The sequence below is a fragment of the Schistocerca americana genome, chromosome 9 (assembly GCF_021461395.2).
Source record: "Schistocerca americana isolate TAMUIC-IGC-003095 chromosome 9, iqSchAmer2.1, whole genome shotgun sequence".
In the NCBI taxonomy this organism is placed as follows: Eukaryota; Metazoa; Arthropoda; class Insecta; order Orthoptera; family Acrididae; genus Schistocerca; species Schistocerca americana.
In genome coordinates, this window is record NC_060127.1 from 42,125,630 (window position 1) to 42,146,153 (window position 20,524).

Consider the following 20,524-nt stretch of genomic DNA (forward strand, 5'->3'; position numbering starts at 1 on the left):
GGATGCTCTGTATATAAAATATTTGTCATAAAAGAGTGGAACAGACATCAAGTTGTAGTTGGTAAAATGTTATGTTTTTGTAATGTGCGTCTACACAAAGACTCTCGGTTGTTTTCGGGAGGCTAGTAATGTATTCAATCTCAGATTTGATAACCATTACCAATACCCACTTTCGTGTATCCATTTCCCCCATTTTTTTAAATGTCAAGTTAGGTCCCTTAGGTATTTGTATCGAAGAATCAGATTGCGTGAAGGCAATCCGGGTAAAATGTCAGGCTCAAGCCACCTTTGCGTCATCAGACATTATTCCTCCTGAACACAATCGTGAACCGACGCAACGCACTTCAAAACTCTGCTCTCTCTTTCTCCGAATTGCACCAAAATCGGCTAAGAAATTGCCTTGAGTGCAGAATCTAGTAAAAATTGCATTATCATTATTAATATGGTCTAATCACATTACTATCAATACATCACGTTACCGCTAGTTTACCTCCTTTTTTGCGCGATTTATACTAGACCTCGTGCCTGTGGGGGCCTCGCAAAGGAGTTGGTGAAGCTGTTAAAGTATTTAACTACTTGGTTGTCTGTCTTTGTTTCCGTACGAATGTATTAGTATTAATCTAGGATCGTCTGGCAACGTTATGACAGTTAAGCCCCGTTACAAGATGCATCTAAGGAGTACACCTACGCGGCAGCGCGCCTTTGGGACTGCAGACTGGTTCTGGTAGGCCTATTACATTACACAATTCGCGCGGGATATACCTGTCGCGAATCAGCGCATGCGCTCTTGGCGGCATTAACGCATGGAACTCGAAGGAGGCTGTTTTGTTGCAAAGTTTTCATACAGACTAAAAAAAAATTTCTAAAATAAATTATTAAATTATATACTTACAAGGGAACCTCCCCATCGCACCCCCCTCAGATATAGTTATAAGTTGGAATAGTGGATAGGCCTTGGAAAACGGAACACAGATCAATCGAGAAAACAGGAAGAAGCTGTGAGGAACTATGAAAAAATAAGCAAAATATACAAACTGAGTAGTCCATGTGCAACATAGGCCACACCAAGGAGAATCTGAGCTAAGGAGCGCCGTGGTCCTGTGGTTAGCGTGAGCGGCTGCCCAACGAGAGGTCCTTGGTTCAAGTCCTTCCTCGATTGAAAAGTTTACTTTTTTTATCTTCGCAAAGTTATGGTCTGTCCGTTCGTTCATTGGCGTCTCTATTCACTGTAATAAGTTTAGTGTCTGTGTTTTGCAACCGCACCGCAAAACCGTGCGATTAGTAGACGAAAGGACGTGCCTCTCCAATGGGAACTGAAAACATTTGATCGCAATGTCATAGGTCAACCGATTCCTCCACAGGAAAACACGTCTGATATATTCTATACGACACTGGTGACGGCATGTGCGTCACATGACAGGAATATGTTGTTGACCCACCTAACTTGTACACTTGGCGAATGGGTAAAAAGATTCTTCTACCTTGCCCGATTTAGGTTTTCTTGTGGATGTGATAATCACTCTCAAAAAAAATGATGAAAAATAACGGACGGACAGATAATAATTGTCCGAAAATAAAAAATTAACTTTTCCCTCGAGGGAAGACGAACCAAGGACCTCTCGTTCCGCAGCCGCTCACTCTAACCACGAAACCACGGCGCTCCGTAACTCACATACTCCTTGATGTTACCTATCTTGCCCATGGACTACTCAGTTTGTATATTTTGCTTATTTTTTCATAGATCCACACAACTTCTTCCTGTTTTCTCGATTGATCTGTGTTCCGTTTTTCAAGGCCTATCCACTGTGCCAACTTATAACTAAATCTGAGGGGGGTGCGATGGGGAGGTTCCCTTGTTAGAGAGGAAGCTGATCGCTATATTAAAGATAGATGCATGTTAAACGCAAAATACAATTTCAAGAATGAAATTGTCACTCTCCAGCGGAGTATGCGCTGGTATGAAACTTCCTGGCAGATTAAAACTGTGTGCCGGACCGAGACTCGAACTCAGGACCTTTGCCTTTTACGCGCAAGTGCTAAAATACAATTACTTTTATTTATACCACATTCACAGCACGCTCGGTGGACACAGTTTTCTTTTCCGAATTGACACTTCAATCCAACGACAGGCAAACTCAACAGTGCTCTGTTGAAGAGACAAGTTCAATCGATTCCCATGATTCCGACATGTTCTTCAAAACAATCTTGAAAAATTGGGGCCTGCTGACACGGTTCGGATCATGAAGTCCATGAATGGCTGCAGATGGTCTCCAAGCAAGTGGATATAAACACTACCAACCAATGATCGGTTCAGTCGGACCACAGGACTCCCCAGGAAAGTACTTGGTCTCGAACAAACACATATACACTAAAATCGTGTGAGAAATAATGTAAAGGTCTCTGATTGCACTAGTGATACTCCTCTTCTGCAAAACTCTGCAGTCGTCCGTTAGAGGCATCTTCGTATGCCACGCCGCACTGCACACTGACCTGCCGGTACGCCAGTCGGGACCAGTAGGGACGGTGGAGTGTGCCTCTGAAGTTGCGTTTTGTGACATTATTTGTGTATTGAAGCGTCAGATGGCTCGGCGATTGGTAATCATTCCTGCTAATATATTGGGATTGGTTGAGATGAAGTTACGAAGAACCCTTCTTCGTGAAGATAGTATTGGTGTAGAAGACGAATCATTCGCATGTTTTCTGGTATCTATTATAGTGCAGAAATATGAGCATAAGTGAGAAACAGATACTGTTGTACCACTAACACATAATGATGATGGCAGGGATGATAATGACGAACAACTCATTACAGACGGTAGTGCTATGGCAAGTGCGGGAAGAGGCGATGGAAGCAGTTACAGTGGATACCAACCGTCTCCCAAGAAGAAGGTTATAAAGCTGCAAGTATCATCACGGCGTCTGATGACAACACACTGGAGAACATGTACGATGATTATTACGTAAGAGGTTTCGACACATACGACAAGCTAGATACTCTAAAGTGAAGTCTAAAAGCAATATTAAAAACATACTGGATTACGTGGCAAAGAAAAGAGAAGGAAATACAGTTTTCAAAGGAAATCGTACACTGCTGTTCAAGTCCATCAAGGAGCGTGTTATGGCAAAATTCGATGATGCGCGAGAATGCGGTTCCGCCGTTCATTATTGGCATTTACAACATTGGGCATTGGACGTAGCCAGAAATCTCGGGTGTACAAACTTTACAGCTTCACTAGGATTTATTACTAATTTGAAAAAGGAGTTTAGGATAACATCACGCCTTATCACTATGCTCCAAGCACGAAAAGATAACGATGACGAAGAAGAGCTGATTGAAGGAGCTCAAACGTTTGTTGCTGACGTCAATGAGCATATCATGAGAGAAAACATCGATATTAGTTCTTTATGGAACTGTGATCAGAGTCAGTTCAACTATGAACTTTCTTGTGACAGAACACTATCCATGAAAGGGGAGAGAAACACTGTCGCGATGTTGCAATCAGTTAACTGAGCAACACATAGTTAACACGACCGATGTTGCTGTATCAATGGACGGACGATTGGCACACAAACTCTATATCTGCTTTCAAGAATCCAGTAGGAAGTTTGGACCCCGCGTGTCAAGGGAAATAGAAAGGCGATGCCCTCCAAATGTCGTCGTCGATGCAAGTGTGAGTGGGAAGATGACGAAACAACATCTGAAGACGTTTTTTCTGTCGGTTTTGAATCCAAATTTGTCGAAAAAGTCATTAGTACTTTGTGACTCTTGGTCTGGACATAAGGATGAACGAGTGCTACTGGAACCATCTGGCGGAAAACATGTAGATTTAAAAATCATTCCGCCTAAAACTACAAAATATGCACAACCTCTGAATGTGTATTTCTTCAGGCAATATAAAATTTATGTCAAGAGAATAACAGACTTCATTAAACTACGTTCCAGTAATACTCAGCCGAAATTGCATTCTGTCATTTACAATCAGTTATCTGCGGGAGTATACAGACCAATGCTTCGTTACGCGTGGCAGAACGCTGGCTACGATATTGGTGAACCAGTGAACAACTTCAAAAGCGTCATTGACGTGGCTTTCAACACTGATATTATAGAATGTGCAAATACACCATGCGATCAACTTGCATTTCTTCACTGTGCGTTTTTCAGTCATTCGTATTGCTCGGAGCATTTTATTGACATATCGCATTTACATTTATAGTTAACAGTTGCATACCAATGCTGTATGTTGGACTGGCCAACGCCAATGGGAGGGGTCAGCGACTGACCCCACAACCATCACACATTCTCTATCCAGGATAAATCACATTACTTACGTATTTCCATAATTTTGGCAGATTAGAAGATTAAAATGTTCATTATTATTACTGGGAAAGGGTTTCTGGGACATTTTTAGTAAAAAATAAATAGTTTTTTACACTTATTTGTAGTAATTTCACAATTACAAAGATTACTCAGTTCACATTCAGAACACTTTACAATACGAATTACTTCCTGCAAGGCAGATATACTTCCTGCAAGAAGTGCAACCCTTCATGTACTTACGGTCTTTGCTTCTGGCGCGTAAGTAACAGCGTCCTTTCTTTGGCAGATTATGCACAGCTGCACGTGTTACTTTCCGTCGCGGCTCCGTAACGTTGTTTCCTTTGCTCACAGTACCTTGATTTTGATTACAGTCATATCCAAAAGTTGATAACGCTGTAGTGTATTTTGAGTGTAGGCCTACAGCATTTTGAGCGCGTCTTTTCATGTTGAGGTCACAAAGTTCACACGCAAGATCTTTCAGGTACTTCTTTCTTCCAGTACTGTTTGAGCTTTCGGACAGTTCACCACTAAATTCATTGTCTGAACTATCAAGCAAATTCCTAATTCCGTCATCTGTCGATTTCATGTTCTTGTACATTCTGTCAAATGCCAAAAAGATATTACCTTCCGCTCACCACACTGTTTACCGGTTGACTGCGAATGGTGATTGTTGACCGTATACACCTTCAGTTATAACAATCGCTGTAACTCAACAATGAGTGTAAACCAAAAGCTGTTCTTATTGTCGATTGTAGCAATTATAATTATGATAAATGTCATGTATTTATTAAATAAACTACTGAACACGTCAGGAGTTTTAGCCTAAAAACTTCGTTGGTGTCAGTTATGATCCCACCCATTGGTATGCAACTGTTAAGATTGCTGCATTGCGTATGGCGTCTACAATCACATCTAAAGTGATATCTAGAGCACGACTGCAGAGCTTTGCAGTAAAACGACACCCACCAGCACATTCAGAGGTACATAATGGTCCTGTAACCAAACGTCCATACAGATCTGTTTGTTCGAGCCCAAGTACTTTCCTGGTCAGTGCATGCAACCCACACCATTTTGGAGCGACCACAGTGTCTTCTTGACAACTTCAACCAAGAGCCAACAATAGATCAATAGATGCTTGTCCTTCCACCTCAGTGAGGTTCGAGTTGGCTGTTTTTGTACAGAATGGAAACAAGTTAAGTGTTGTGGACTGGCAAGACAGCCAATCGAGAGTGACGGGTAGCCGAAAGGCACGCGTTTAAGCTCACGCAAACTGGCGTGAGGTCTGGAACAGGACAATGTGATTAATATAGCCAATAAGGTACGTTGCTGATGTAATACTTAACTTTAATCCATAATTGGTGTACATCGCTCTTGACGGTACATAATTACAATCGCAATATAAACTGGTAATGGCGTCTTGCTAGGTCGTAGCGAATGACGAAGCTGAAGGCTATGCTAAACTGTCGTCTCGGCAAATGAGAGCGTATTTGTCAGTGTAGCATCGCTAGCAAAGTCTGCTGTACAACTGGGGCGAGTGCTAGGACGTCTCTCTAGACCTGCCGTGTGGTGGCGCTCGGTCTGCTATCACTGACAGTGGCGACACGCGGGTCCCACGTATACTAATGGACCGCGGCCGATTTAAAGGCTACCACCTAGCAAGTGTGGTGTCTGGCGGTGACACCACATTAAGTTTTTTTTTTTTTTAGAACAGGGGAAATGTATTGTAAAATAAGTTCTACATAGACACTTTCATAACGAAAATAAATTGCTGAAACTTATTCTAGTGCAAAATAGTGTAAGAAGAAGCAATTTATTCCCCTCTACCATAATATCTGAGTGCTCTAAAAGCTTTTAGTCGAAGCAGGTAGAAGCAGACCTATTCAATAAAAATGTGCTGTCTATTAAACTTGCTAGAAGGAAACTTGTGTTACTTTTGAGTTTAATAATGGAACCTTTTAATTCAGTAAGTTTCAAATCATTTGACTTTCTATCTGACAAAGGGGGACAGAAATGAAAATAATCCAATTTTATGACGATATGTTACACATAAGTTACTGTTTAAGTGCCTAAATAGTAAGGTACACTTGGAGTTAAGTTTCTCCTTGACAACTGCTATTTTGTAAAAGACTTTCTATTTTAGTGGTGCGTGAAATTTAATATGGGAGACTATTACTAAGTCAAATCTGTATATTAAAAAACTCAAATATTCAGCAAATAGCCATATTTACGAATTAATTTGCGACGTGAATTTAAAATGACTGGTGCCAGAGAGGTTTTAGGGTAGAATCAGTATTAGGCATTATGTTTTAAAAGAATTCAAAACAGCAGGGGAGCTCCAAAAATGCTTAAGAATGTACAGAGAAGTAAGGTTAGCTTATTTCGTCAAAAAATTAGAAGAGTGGGTAAGAAGAGCTTTTTGTCTACTAGGAAAATTTAGAGAGCTCTGAAAAATAATCCTATGCCTATCTGAGCAACACATAATCATGGGTTTACACGTAAAAGATTACACTGTAGCGGTGTACTCACGCAGAACTAATATGGGAGAAGGAGGAGTAGTTACATATTTACATAGAACACAAGTTCAGAAACGTAGAGAAAAGTAGATTTTGTGGTGATCAGCACATATAAGTGTGTACTTGTGAATTAATACTGAAAAATAATTCACTTTTGATTGTAACTGCATGTAGATCCCCACTGGGAAATTTTGAACAGCGTATGAGGAATCTAGATTCTTTACTATGCTGTCTGTCAGACAACAGCAAGAAGTTAATAGTCTGTGGTGACTTCAGTGTAGATCTTCTAAAGCGCTCTGATAGGAAAAGTGATATGGAAACCTTATTTGGGTCCTAAAAATTAATCTCAGTAATTAACTTTCCAACAGATGGATAAAGACAGTAGGGCCTTAAGTGTCATGTTTTCTTCATTAAAGCTCAAAGTAAGAAAATTATTGTTTATTCAGTAATAAACACTCTCTCTGATTATGATTCACAGTTAGTATAAGTAAGATAGTGCCTTGAAGTATAGATACTCCTTAGTGGAAATCAGAATAATTAATGACCCTAGGACAAATGTCCTTGAAAATACTTTACAAGAGATTATAACTAACCAAATAATAACAAAAAATTTAACCTATTTAATGATAACTACATATAGTTTGAAATTAGCTTTCCACATAAGCTGATCAGGAAAGACATTAAACAACCACATAAAAAAACTGTGGATCATTAAAGCGATTGAAGCAGCTTATGAATGGAAAAGCGAAATGTATGTGTTGGCAAGAACAGGTAGAGATCCTATGGTAGTTGCAAACTACGAAAACAAATCAAAATTACTAAGATAAGTCATTAAGAAATCAAGGAATACTCACATAATGTCAGGAATCATTAATCTGACGACAGAGTTAAGGCTGTATGGAATGTAAGGAAATGACTAACAGGACAACCAGCCACAGAATGGTGTAACGTCACTACCAAACTGAATGGAAGGGCTATAAATGATGAGTCTCAGGTAGGAAATGTAACTAATCATCATTTCGTAAATATATCAGGAAGTATAGGGAAACACAGTGCAAGAGAAAAATCACTGTGTTGTAAAAGCAACTCTCACAAAATTCAGTAATGTGAATCTGTCACCGACTTCTCCTTCTGCATTTAAGAACGTTGTATATACGCTCAACAATGAAGTCTCATCTGGGTTTGGTGGTGTTTTCTACAGGGTACTAAACATTTGTTCCCGTACAATAAACCCTGTCTTATCTTAAATATGCAATGTATCACTAACATAAGGCATTTTTCAAGAGGTGCTGAAATGTACCCTTGTCAAACCTCTAACTAACAAAAGTTATGAGAAAGAAGTGAATAACTACCGACCTGTGTCACCACTGAGGTGATGTGCTCTAGATTAGTATCTCACCTAAGCAACAATAATATCTTTGGCAAATCACAGTTTGGATTTCTGAAGGATTGTTTTACTGAGAACGCCATTTACATGAGTCACCAAACTTTACAAACATTTAATAATAAATAGCGCCAGTTGGTATTTTCTAAGGCGTTATCTAAGGCACTGGGCTGTGTGTAGCACAGCGCTCATCAATACAAATTTTGGCTTTATGGGATTGATGGTACAGCTAACCAATGGATAATGTCATACGTAACCAAGATAATGCACAAATCTGTACTTAGAAATACAACTTGTGTGATCTATGGACGTTATTCTGTCTGGGGAGCAATCACATATGGATTCAACGATCTTAAGTCAAATATGTAGAAAAAAGCAGAATTATTTCTTTTTGTAGGTGACATTAGTATTGTAATCAATCGAGGCATAGATACAGAAACAAAAGAAATGGTAAACATTGTTCTTAATACCGCCACCGATCGTTTTTCTGCCAATAGCCTTAGTCTCACTTTTAAAAAGACAACATATGCACTCCTGTATACTCAATGGTAAGTGTAAGAGTTGGCGAGCGAATAATAAATTTCATGGAAACTTCAAAATTCTTAGGTGCCCACATTGAATATAATCTAAACTGGAAAAAGCACATATTGCAACTTGTAAAACAACTTAGATCAGCGCCATTTGCTTTTCGAATCATGAAAAAGGTGCTCACCCAGGATCATCTTGTAGACATCTTTTTAAGGAGTTGGTATTCTGAGTACTGCTTGTTATAAATAATACACAATAGTTCAAAATAAACAGTGATGTAGATAATTACAACATCAGAAGGAGAAATGACATTCATTACTCCACATTAATGCTGTCTTTGTCTCAGAAAGGGATGTACAATGCTGAAAATAAAATTTTTGGTAACTTATCCAGTGACAACAGACAGCAAATTAAAATTTGAAAACAAACTGAAAATGTTTCTCCTTGACAGCTCGTATTTCGCGGATGAATTTCTGTTATTGTAATGTATAGAAGAAGGTGCTTGGTAGGAATCAGTACCTCACATCTGTATGTTAAAAAAATTGTAAATATTCAGCATGCAGCGGCCGAGTTGTTTTAGCCGCTTCAGTCTGGAACCGCGTGACCGCTACGGTCGCAGGCTCGAATCCTGCCTCGGGCACGGATGTGTGTGTCGTCCTTAGGTCAGCTAGGTTTAAGTAGTTCTAAGTTCTAGGGGACTGATGACCTCAGATGTTAAGTCCCATAGTGCTCAGAGCCATTTGAACCAACCATTCAGCATGCAGCAATATTTAAGAACTAAATTGCGATGTGAATGAAGAACGACTCGTTGCACTTCATTACGATTTAACGTGCAAATGATCCATTTTATATGAAGCTATCTAATTAGCCAGTAAGCAGCTAACTAAATTCTAGGAAACTGTAAAAGGAAAAACTAGAAAACTGAAAAACGAAGTGAAAATTTTTTCTTTGAACTGGAAAGGATAATGCCCATTTTTTTGTGCCCTGAAAAAGAAATCACGTGGGGCATTCGGTTATTGGCGATAACACCACTTTAAACTGACATTATATAATTGAGGAAAACCGGTCTGTCTTCAGTAATGATATTCAGGGTTATCTGCCTTTGGAAAAAACTTTGCCAGCTGGAATTTTTTCCTGCAGACATGAAAGTTCAAAGATCTATTTGTGACTATATGGCTGTTTTCTTCTATATTGTGTTAACCATAAGAATAGACCTGATGTAAACATTACACCGCGTATTCTTCCGCGTTATCTAGAAACTCATTGGATTTCGTTTCACGTGAAGCGGAAGCCACGCTGTCTCGAGTACACAGTCAAGTACTATAATGAGGATAAGTTTTATGGTGTGCGTTATACGCACATCGACGGGACAACAGCTTTACGGGCGTATGTAACTTGGAGAGCAAAGGTCAGCTAACAGGTCCACGTGACCTGCAGCTGCAGTTACGACGCAAAAAGACACTAGCACAGAAACAGTATAGCTTCGAATGTCATTTAATTTTTAAACAGAATGAAATAATATTCGGCAAAACTCCAGTAATACTGCACGGTTCCTAGAGGACCAGACGGAGACCATAAGATGCTCTCGTTCCTGCTAGAAACGATAAAAGTTCCAAACTTAAACAAAGGGTAATTTTTCTGCGAGAGATTTGTTTGACGCAAAAAAAAGCAGAAAATTGTTGTCCATCTTCCGATGACATCACTCTGGCTCGTGCGAGACCACATCTGTGGTATAATACGAAGGACAAAGTGGAAATAGGGAGAATCTGGTTTCTCATCTTTGTCTCAAAAATTTAATTTGTTATGTTTTCTTTATTTAAACAACCTTTACTAAAAATCTTTTATAATATATATATACAGGGTGAGTCACCTAACGTTACCGCTGGATATATTTCGTAAACCACATCAAATACTGACGAATCGATTCCAAAGACCGAACGTGAGGAGAGGGGCTAGTGTAATTGTTTAATACAAACTATACAAAAATGCACGGAAGTATGTTTTTTAACACAAACCTACGTTTTTTAAAATGGAACCCCGTTAGTTTTGTTAGCACACCTGAACATATAAACAAATACGTAATCAGTGCCGTTTGTTGCATTGTAAAATGTTAATTACATCCGGAGATATTGTAACCCAAAGTTGACGCTTGAGTACCACTCCTCCGCTGTTTGATCGTGTGTATCGGAGAGCACTGCAACATACATCGCGTTTCTACAGAATGATCTGCCAACGTTGCTCGAAAATGTCCCACTGGAAAGGCGTCGACGTATGTGGTATCAGGATGATGGTGCACCTGCACATTCCGCAATTAACACTAGGCTGACCCTTGACAGGATGTTCGACGGGCGTTTCATAGGACGTTGAGGACGCATAAATTGGCCAGCCCGTTCTCCTGATCTTACACCTCTGGACTTCTTTCTGTGGGGTACGTTGAAGGAGAGTGTGTACCGTGATGTGCCTACAACCCCAGAGGATATGAAACAACGTATTGTGGCAGCCTGTGGCGACATTATACCAGATGTACACCGGCGTGTACGACATTCATTACGCCAGAGATTGCAATTGTGTGCAACAAATGATGGCCACCACATTGAACATCTATTGGCCTGACATGTCGGGACACACTCTATTCCACTCCGTAATTGTAAACGGAAACCACGTGTGTACGTGTACCTCACCCCTCATGGTAATGTACATGTGCGTCAGTGAAAAAGACCAATAAAAAGGTGTTAGCATGTGGACGTAATGTGCTGTTCCAGTCTCTTCTGTTCCTTTTGGATCCCTACGTAATTCGGTGCTATCCGATACACACGATCGAACAGCGGAGGAGTGGTACTCATGTGTCAACTTTAGGTTACTGTATCTCCGGATGTAATTAACATTTTACAATGCAACAAACGGCACTGATTACGTATTTGTTTATATGTTCAGATGTGCTAACAGAACTAACGGGGTTCCATTTAAAAAAACGTAGGTTTGTGTTAAAAAACATACTTCCGTGCATTTTTTTATGGTTTGTATTAACCAATTACGCTAGCCCCTCTCCTCACGTTCGGTCTGTGGAATCGATTCGTCAGTATTTGATGTGGTTTACGAAATATATCCAGCGGTAATGTTAGGTGACTCACCCTGTATAGTTAAGAATTTATAACTGCAATGAAATTGTAATTTTGTGTACAATACGTACTTACCTGCATTCTCACTAAAAATAATGATTAGGTATGCGTTAAGTAGCATATAATTAATGAATTTTACATTTAAAAGATGTACGTGTTCTAATTGAACGAAAGAAATTACGACCAAAGCGAGCTAAATTTTAACCTTCGATCCGTGGATTGTAATCAGTTACTATTTTGCAACGCTATCGACACAGCTGTGCATTGCGTTTTGAAAGACTCCTTAATTAAGTACAATTTCTTGGAAAAGTTCAAAGCTGATTTTTCTCTGAAAGCTTGTGACAAACATTAAGAACAACCTATTTCTCGGCACTTTCCAACCCATACACGTGTTTCACCACGGAACACGAAGCAGCCTCAGTCATTTTCATAGTGAGTATTAACAGCGCGACAATCAGAGCACAACAGTGCAGAGGCTGTAACTGTACACAGTTTTTGAAATAAAAACTACACAGCTGAAGTGTGACTAAGAAGCACCTTGGTGGCTATTAATACAGGGTGATCAAAAAGTCAGTATAAATTTGAAAACTTAATAAACCACGGAATAATGTAGATAGAGAGGTAAAAATTGACACACATGCTTGGAATGACATGGGGTTCTATTAGAACAAAAAAAATAACAGAATGTCCGACAGATGGCGTTGGACAGCAAAACTGCTACCGTGACGAGTGAGAGGTACGCCGATATGTTACAGAATCGCATCATCCCCAGCCTGGCTGATAAACACCTGCTGGAACATACGATGTTCATGCAGGATGGCGCTCCACCCCATATTGCTAGAAGCGTGAAAGATGTCTTGCGCGCGGCGTTTGGTGGTGATCGTGTGCTCAGCCGCCAGTTTCGTCATGCTTGGTCTCCCAGGTCCCCAGACCTCAGTCGGTGCGATTATTGGCTTTGGGGGTTACCTGAAGTCGCAAGTGTATCGTGATCGACCGACATCTCTAGGGATGCTGAAAGACAACATCCGACGCCAACGCCTCATCATAACTCCGGACATGCTTTACAGTGCTGTTCACAATATTATTCCTCGACTACAGCTATTGTTGACGAACGATGGTGAACATATGGAGCATTTCCTGTAAAGAACATCATCTTTGCTTTGTCTTACTTTGCTAGGCTAATTATTGCTTTCTGATCAGATGCAGCGCCATCTGTCAGGCATTTTTTGAACGTTTGTATTTTTTTGGTTCTAATAAAACCCCATGTCATTCCAAGCATGTGTGTCAATTTGTACCTCTCTATCTACATTATTCCGTGATTTATTCAGTTTTCAAATTTATACTGAATTTTTGATCACCCGGTATATTAGAATATGTAAAAGTTTCATTTACCGTAACGTCCGCCCCGATAGTTGAGTGGTCAGCGCAAACAAAGAATGAAATTCGCCATCACATTTCGTAGTGTCTCAACCGAAATGGATTCACATCCCACAGAGATCGCCGATTCAATCTCGTCCAGCGTGGCGGGATGCTTCGGGTAGACTATGTCTTTCACTGTGCCCCACAAAAATAAGTCACAGGGAGTCAAATCCGGCGAATTTGGAGGCCAATCCATGCCTACACCAGTAAATTTGGGATATTCCAAAGCAATGACTTGATTCCCGAAGTATTCCTCAAGAAAGCGAAACACTTGTTCGCTCCGATGTGGTCGGGCTCCATCTTGCATAAACCATTCAGTACCTGGTCGATCCACCAACGCTTGCTGTGTGGCGACAAATTGTTCCAAAATTGCAACGTAACGTGCACCAGTGACCGTTTCTCGAATGAAAAAAGGGCCAATAATGCCTCTGCTGCATACTGCAGCCCACACAGTAACTTTAGGAGAATACAGGGGTTTCGCTTCACACCGATATGGCTTTTCGGAACCCCAAAATCGCCAGTTCTGCTTATTCACATATCCATTCAGGTGGAAGTGTGCTTCATCTGTAAACCAGATGCAGCCAACATCAAATCCTTCACTATCAATCATTGTGAGCATCTGATTAGCAAAGGCAACCCTTTGTTGCACAGCTCGTACGGGTATGCCCTGGTGCGTTTGAATTTTGAATGGAAACGTGTGTAGGCTCTTTCTCAGTATTTTCTGCGTGCTGGAACGCTTCAAACCAGTCTCAGATGCAATACTACGGACGGATGACATTGTATTTCGCTGAATAATTCCAGAAACTGTGGCGATTTTTTCAGGCGTAACTGCGGTTTGCTTGCGGCCAACATGCCTCACTAGATCATCAGTTACACTGCCTGTTTGTTGAAATTTTGCGAAGAGCGTACGAATGGTTTTCGGATAGGGTCCTTTTGGAACATTAAATCGTGCTTGAAAACTTCGCCTTGTTGCCGTATGACTCTCTTCTAACCTGTGGTACTCTAGCACCAGAAAAACGCGTTGTTCAATGGAGTACATGGTTTTAATCTCTTCCTTCGGTACGCTAACCTCCTTTCACGTTTCAATAGTGGAACTGATCGCTCTGGGCTTCGGATCACTATTTATACTAGGCATTACGTATGGCGATTACAGCGCCATCCGTTAGAAGCTTTTGTAACTATTATTTCAAACTGCTGTATAAACTTCTTACAGCTTTCACAATAAACATACCGTTTACTGCATTCCTCTATCGATCTTTGTTTTCGAGATATTTAATTTTGAAATCAGGGAGTTCTTTCCTGTACACTCTGTACATACTCCAATTACAAATGTTGTATGCCAATCATATTTCTTCATAAATCGCTACTGCTAGAGGTAATTAATTTTAGTAGGTATTTTATGCTGCCTGCTATTAAAACACTATTGATGACAACTGTGTTCATCCCTCCAAATCCCAGGCGATCATTGTAGGCAAAACCACCCCTTCCTTCCGCCTCCTTGATTTCTGCATCACCATCTATGGCCGTCCTATCGCCCCCACTCCCACCCTTAAGTACCTTGGCGTCACCCTCGACCGCCGCCTCTCCTGGACTCCCCACCTCCGGACAATCCAAGCCAAGGCACGCTCCCGACTCAGTCTCCTCAAGCTCCTCTCCGGCCGTACGTGGGGTGTGGACCCCTCCACCATCCTCCACACCTATAAGTCCCTCATCCGCCCTATCCTTTGTTATGCCCATCCGGCTTGGATCTCCGCCCCCCCTACCTTTTATAAATCCCTCCAAATCCTTGAACTTAATGCTCTCCACCTCGCCTATCGCATCTGTCTCCCCTCCCCCACGCAGATCCTGTACGATCTCATCCCCTTCCCCCACCTCCTCCTTTTCCTTGAAAGGATACGGATCCTGTACACCTCCCGCAAACTCGATCCTCCTCACCTTCTCGTCTCACTGATCCTCTCCCACCCCGCCCGCTGCCGCGCCTGTATTCGCACGTCCCACCCGGTCTCCATCTCTCCACCCTCCTTACCCTCTCCCAAGATGGCTTCCGCCAGCTCCCCCTCCCTGATGATGCCCTCCTCCCCTCCATCTACCCTTCGTACCAACTTTAATCCTCCCGCCCTCCTCCTGTGCTTGCTCCTCTGGGCACCCTCCCTCCCTTCTCTCCCTTTTCGCTCCCTCCTCCATTTCTCCCCCCTCCTCCCATGGGCTTCCCCTCCCCTGTCCCTCTCCTCCTGCCCCCAAGCCATTGGCATCCTTTTTTTCTCCCGTCGCCCCCACCTCACCCCTGTTCCCCTCTTGGCAGGTCCCCGGACTCACACACGCTACGTGGACATTTTCACACATCTGAGATCACCGCCATCAGTGTTTCGTGTGTGCCGTCATGTTTAGTGTTCAGTGTTCACCGTCACACTCCATCGTTCACCAGTGCCATCGTCTTCTTCAGTGTTTGTGCGTCGTATCAACAGTTTGCAGTGTGGATTATCGTCGAGTGTGAATGGCTCCGTGTTTGTCTTTATGTGTCTACTGTTTTATTGCCCACTGTTCTGTCACTTATGTGTCTTCTCAGTGTTTCTTCTCTTTGTGTATCCTCTGGCTGAAGAGCGGCGTAGAATGCTGCTGACAGCCTTCCTGTTGTACAGGTTTAAAATAACAATAAAGAAAAAAAAAACCAACTGTGTTCCGCTTATGACGAGCGTTAAGAGGCTATTGGGCATAAGGTGTGCGTTACTGGATAGTTCAGTCTAGAAGTCCTTTATTCTTAATCTCCTCGTTACATGACGACGGCCACATTTCTTATGACGTAACTGCAAACTGTCGATAGCAGTCACAGTGACGGAGCTACAGCGGGCGAGAAAGAATATGGAAACAACAAAAAACACAACACGCTGCCATGCTTAATACGATATAGGAAAACCGTTGGCATTTAAAACAGCTTTCAGTTGTCTCGGAATGGATAAATACAGGTTCTTCATGGTTTTCGCGAGACTTTTGTACCATTCTTCTTGCGAAATAGTGACAAGTTCAGCTAACGATTATGGAAGTGGATAGGAACTGGTACGTGGGCGCCTTTTCGTACCACACTTACACACCAGAATCATGGCTGGTGGTCACAATTTATAATTAAAACAATTTATTGACATTACACCTTTTACGGAATTTGACAATAACAAATTGTGGACGAACCACTAGATAAAGCTTTGCAAATACAATTATAAACCCAACGTACTCAGTACTCAAATAAACAGTCCCTTAAGAGATAGTTATAACAAAACTTAATGTGCCAGGCATTTATAGAAATGAAAACAATTACAAGTAAAGGTTGACTTAATGACACTTATATAACATGATATTGTTGTTGTGGTCTTCAGTCCCGAGACTGGTTTGATGCAGCTCTCCATGCTACTCTATCCTGTACAAGCTTCTTCATCTCCCAGTACTTACTGCAAGCTACATCCTTCTGAATCTGCTTGGTGTATTCATCTCTTGGTCTTCCTCTTCGATTTTTACCGTCCACGCTGCCCTCCAATACTAAATTGGTGATCCCTCGATGTCTCAGAACATGTCCTACCAACCGGTCCCTTCTTCTAGTCAAGTTGTGCCACAAGCTCCTCTTCTCCCCAATGCTATTCAATACCTCCTCATTAGTTATGTGATCTACCCATCTAATCTTCAGCATTCTTCTGTAGCACAACATTTCGAAAGCTTCTATTCTCTTCTTGTCCAAACTATTTATCGTCCATGGTCCATGTTTCACTTCCATACATGGCTACACTCCACACAAATACTTTCAGAAACGACTTCCTGACATTTATATCTATACTCGATGTTAACAAATTTTCTTCTTCAGAAACGCTTTCCTTGCCATTGCCAGTCTACATTTTATATCCTCTCTACTTCGACCATCAACAGTTATTTTGCTCCCCAAATAGCAAAACTCCTTTACTATTTTAATTGTCTCATTTCCTAATCTAATTCCCTCAGCATCACTCGACTTAATTCGACTACATTCGATTATCCTCGTTTTGCTTCTGTTGATGTTCATCTTATACCCCCTTTCAAGACACTGTCCATTCCGTTCAACTGCTCTTCCAAGTCCTTTGCTGTCTCTGACAGAATTACAGTGTCACCGGCGAACCTCAAAGTTTTTATTTCTTCTCCATGGATTTTAATACCTACTCCGAACTTTTCTTTTGTTTCCTTTACTGCTTGCTCAATATACAGATTGAATAACATCGGGGATAGGCTACAACCCTGTCTCACTCCCTTCCCAACCACTGCTTCCTTTTCATGCCCCTCGACTCTTATAACTGCCATCTGGTTTCTGTACAAATTGTAAATAGCCTTTCGCTCCCTGTATTTTACCCCTGCCACCTTCAGAATTTGAAAGAGAGTAATATTCCAATCAACAATGTCAAAAGCTTTCTCTAAGTCCACAAATGCTAGAAACGTAGGTTTGCCTTTCCTTAATCTTTCTTCTAAGATAAGTCGTAGGGTCAGTATTGCCTCACGTGTTCCAACATTTCTACGGATTCCAAACTGATCTTCCCCGAGGTTGGGTTCTATCAGTTTTTCCATTCGTCTGTAAAGAATTCGTGTTAGTATTTTGCAGCTGTGACTTATTAAACTGATAGTTCGGTAATTTTCACATGATAGAACCACTTAAATAAAAACTAGTGCAGAAATACTGATCTTTAAAAACAAATGTTCACGTGCTGAGACGTGTTAATAAAAAATTACTAGAAAGAGCTGCACAAGGAACTCAGCGGATGCTATGCAGCTTAAGGTTTAGCCTGCTGTCAATCCGTAATATTTAAGGAAACAGTTTCATATAGGAACAGGTTACATACAATATATATTTATATATCTGCCAGCTTAATCCGCCTTGGCGGAAGGAAGATAAATACTAAACTTTGGAAGGCTACACGCGAACCACTCCCGGTAGTGGCCAGGTTCTTTAACACTGCCGGGCCTAGATCTCGGACGATATTTCACTTCCCGCCAAGGCGCTGGCACAATCAAAAGTTCCTGCCCGAATCACAAAGACCTTCCAATAACTCTGAAACATAGAAACATTCGGCAGAACCTTTGACTCCATATATGGGTAAGTGTGTAAAGGAACAGATTACACTACTGACAAATCGCAGCTTTGACCTTAAGCATTTTACCCGTAGACTACTGTATTAATAGAGTTAGCTTTGAAAACGCCAACATAAAATCGTTTGATTACAAGGGACACAAAACACTAGTTAAACTTCTGACAAATCTTTAAAATAACGGCCACCATTTAAATAGGCCAACTGAACTCTTCCACACCATCTTAAAGTTCGACTACGAAAGTCTCACCGCAATAATAAAGTTTAAATGGCTCTGAGTGCGTCGGTCAACAAAACAATTACGACCACCTACTTCATATCATGTACACAATACGAGGCAGCCGGTTCCACAGCTTCACTGCTTCACTTCAAATTTTTTTCCCAGCGAAATCACAGAGCCTGTATCTCCAAGTTGCCCATGTCGCCCAAACGCCCGATCATTTTCACACCACGAAATATAACGGTCATCAAACTCTTTCGGCAGCCGTTGACACTCGTCTCCCCGCGAATGTCACGAGATCTCGAGGTTTACCCGTCGAAGGCTAACAACCAACTCGCTTCGCCCGCCAATCTGGAAGATAGCACACGCGAAAAGCAAAGATAGCTTAGCTCAACCACAATCAATCTCAACGATACATGAACAAAATAACACTGGCGCCAGCTCGCCACGGCTCAGGCACAACGCATGCTTCCCCCAAAGGACAGTAGTATATTGAAATCTGATGACTGTGATGGAACCCTATCGTCTTGGACCACACCATCACCATTGGGGGACGAATATTGATAGGCCTGATAAGGCAAATCGGTCACTTAATCCTTGACAGTAATGTGACGTTGTAGACTAACACCACAATATATCGCACTCCGTTGTCAGGCCACGAGTGACCTACCGGGAACATCCGACCGCCGTGTCATCCTCAAGGAGGATGCCGATAGGAGGGGCGTGGGGTCGGCACACCGCTCTCTCGGTCGTAATGATGGTATTCTTGACCGAAGCCACTACTATTCGGTCGAGTAGCTTCTCATTTGGCATCACAAGGCTGAGTACACCCAGAAAAATGGCAACAGCGCATGGCGGCGGGATGGTCACCCATCCAAGTGCCGACCACTTCCAACAGCGTTTAACTTCAGTGATCCCAGGGGAACCGGTGTATCCACTGCGACAAGGCCGTTGCCAACACCACAATATGGCTGCACAAATAATCACCGAGCACCTCTCCTCACATCTCACTCTTGGAGTCTGCAACATAGGCTTCAGAAACAGACGTAAACTCGGCCAGGAGTTGGTAACAGTGTAGAATAAGATTCATCCAAGAAAATGATTCTTCCGTTTCTACACAGTCCAAGTTTTGTGGCTTCGGGACTACATTTTCCTGATATGAGCATTTGCGTCAATGATGTGCGGTTTTGAAATTCCAGCTCACCCTCGAATTACCAGCTTACGTAGTTTCCTTCGTGTTATTTTCGAGTTGACACGATTCGCGAGTGTAACATTCAGTTGTGCAGTGATTTTTGCATCGGTTGTCATTTTTCGTGACAGTCCTCTGCAAATGACCGTCTGTGACAATAACACTCTTTCGTCCGCACCGAGACTTCAGCGATGACGTTTTTCCGCTTTCTCTCTGTAAGCAACATAATCCTTCGATACAGTGCCTGTCCACACACTTCGGCTACCTCTGGTACAGAAGCATCCAACATAGGAGGTGCAATAATTTTCCTACGTTCGATTTCACTTGTCTCCGACATAATACACTCTCGTCTACGTGGGGCACTGCAGTAATCACGACTGAGACTTGCAACGTGTTGATGACATTTCACTGGTGCCTCTTTCATGGTCAAATGCGACAGTGCAACGTCCAGGCGCCAGCAGCAGCTGTGTCTATGTTAAAGCATGCATTTCCACACTTTATATATATATATATATATATATATATATATATATATATATATATATATATATATATATATATATATATAAAAACAAAGATGATGTGACTTACCAAATGAAAGTGCTGGCAGGTCGACAGACACACAAACAAACACAAACATACACACAAAATTCAAGCTTTCGCAACAAACTGTTGCCTCATAAGGAAAGAGGGAAGGAGAGGGAAAGACGAAAGGATGTGGGTTTTAAGGGAGAGGGTAAG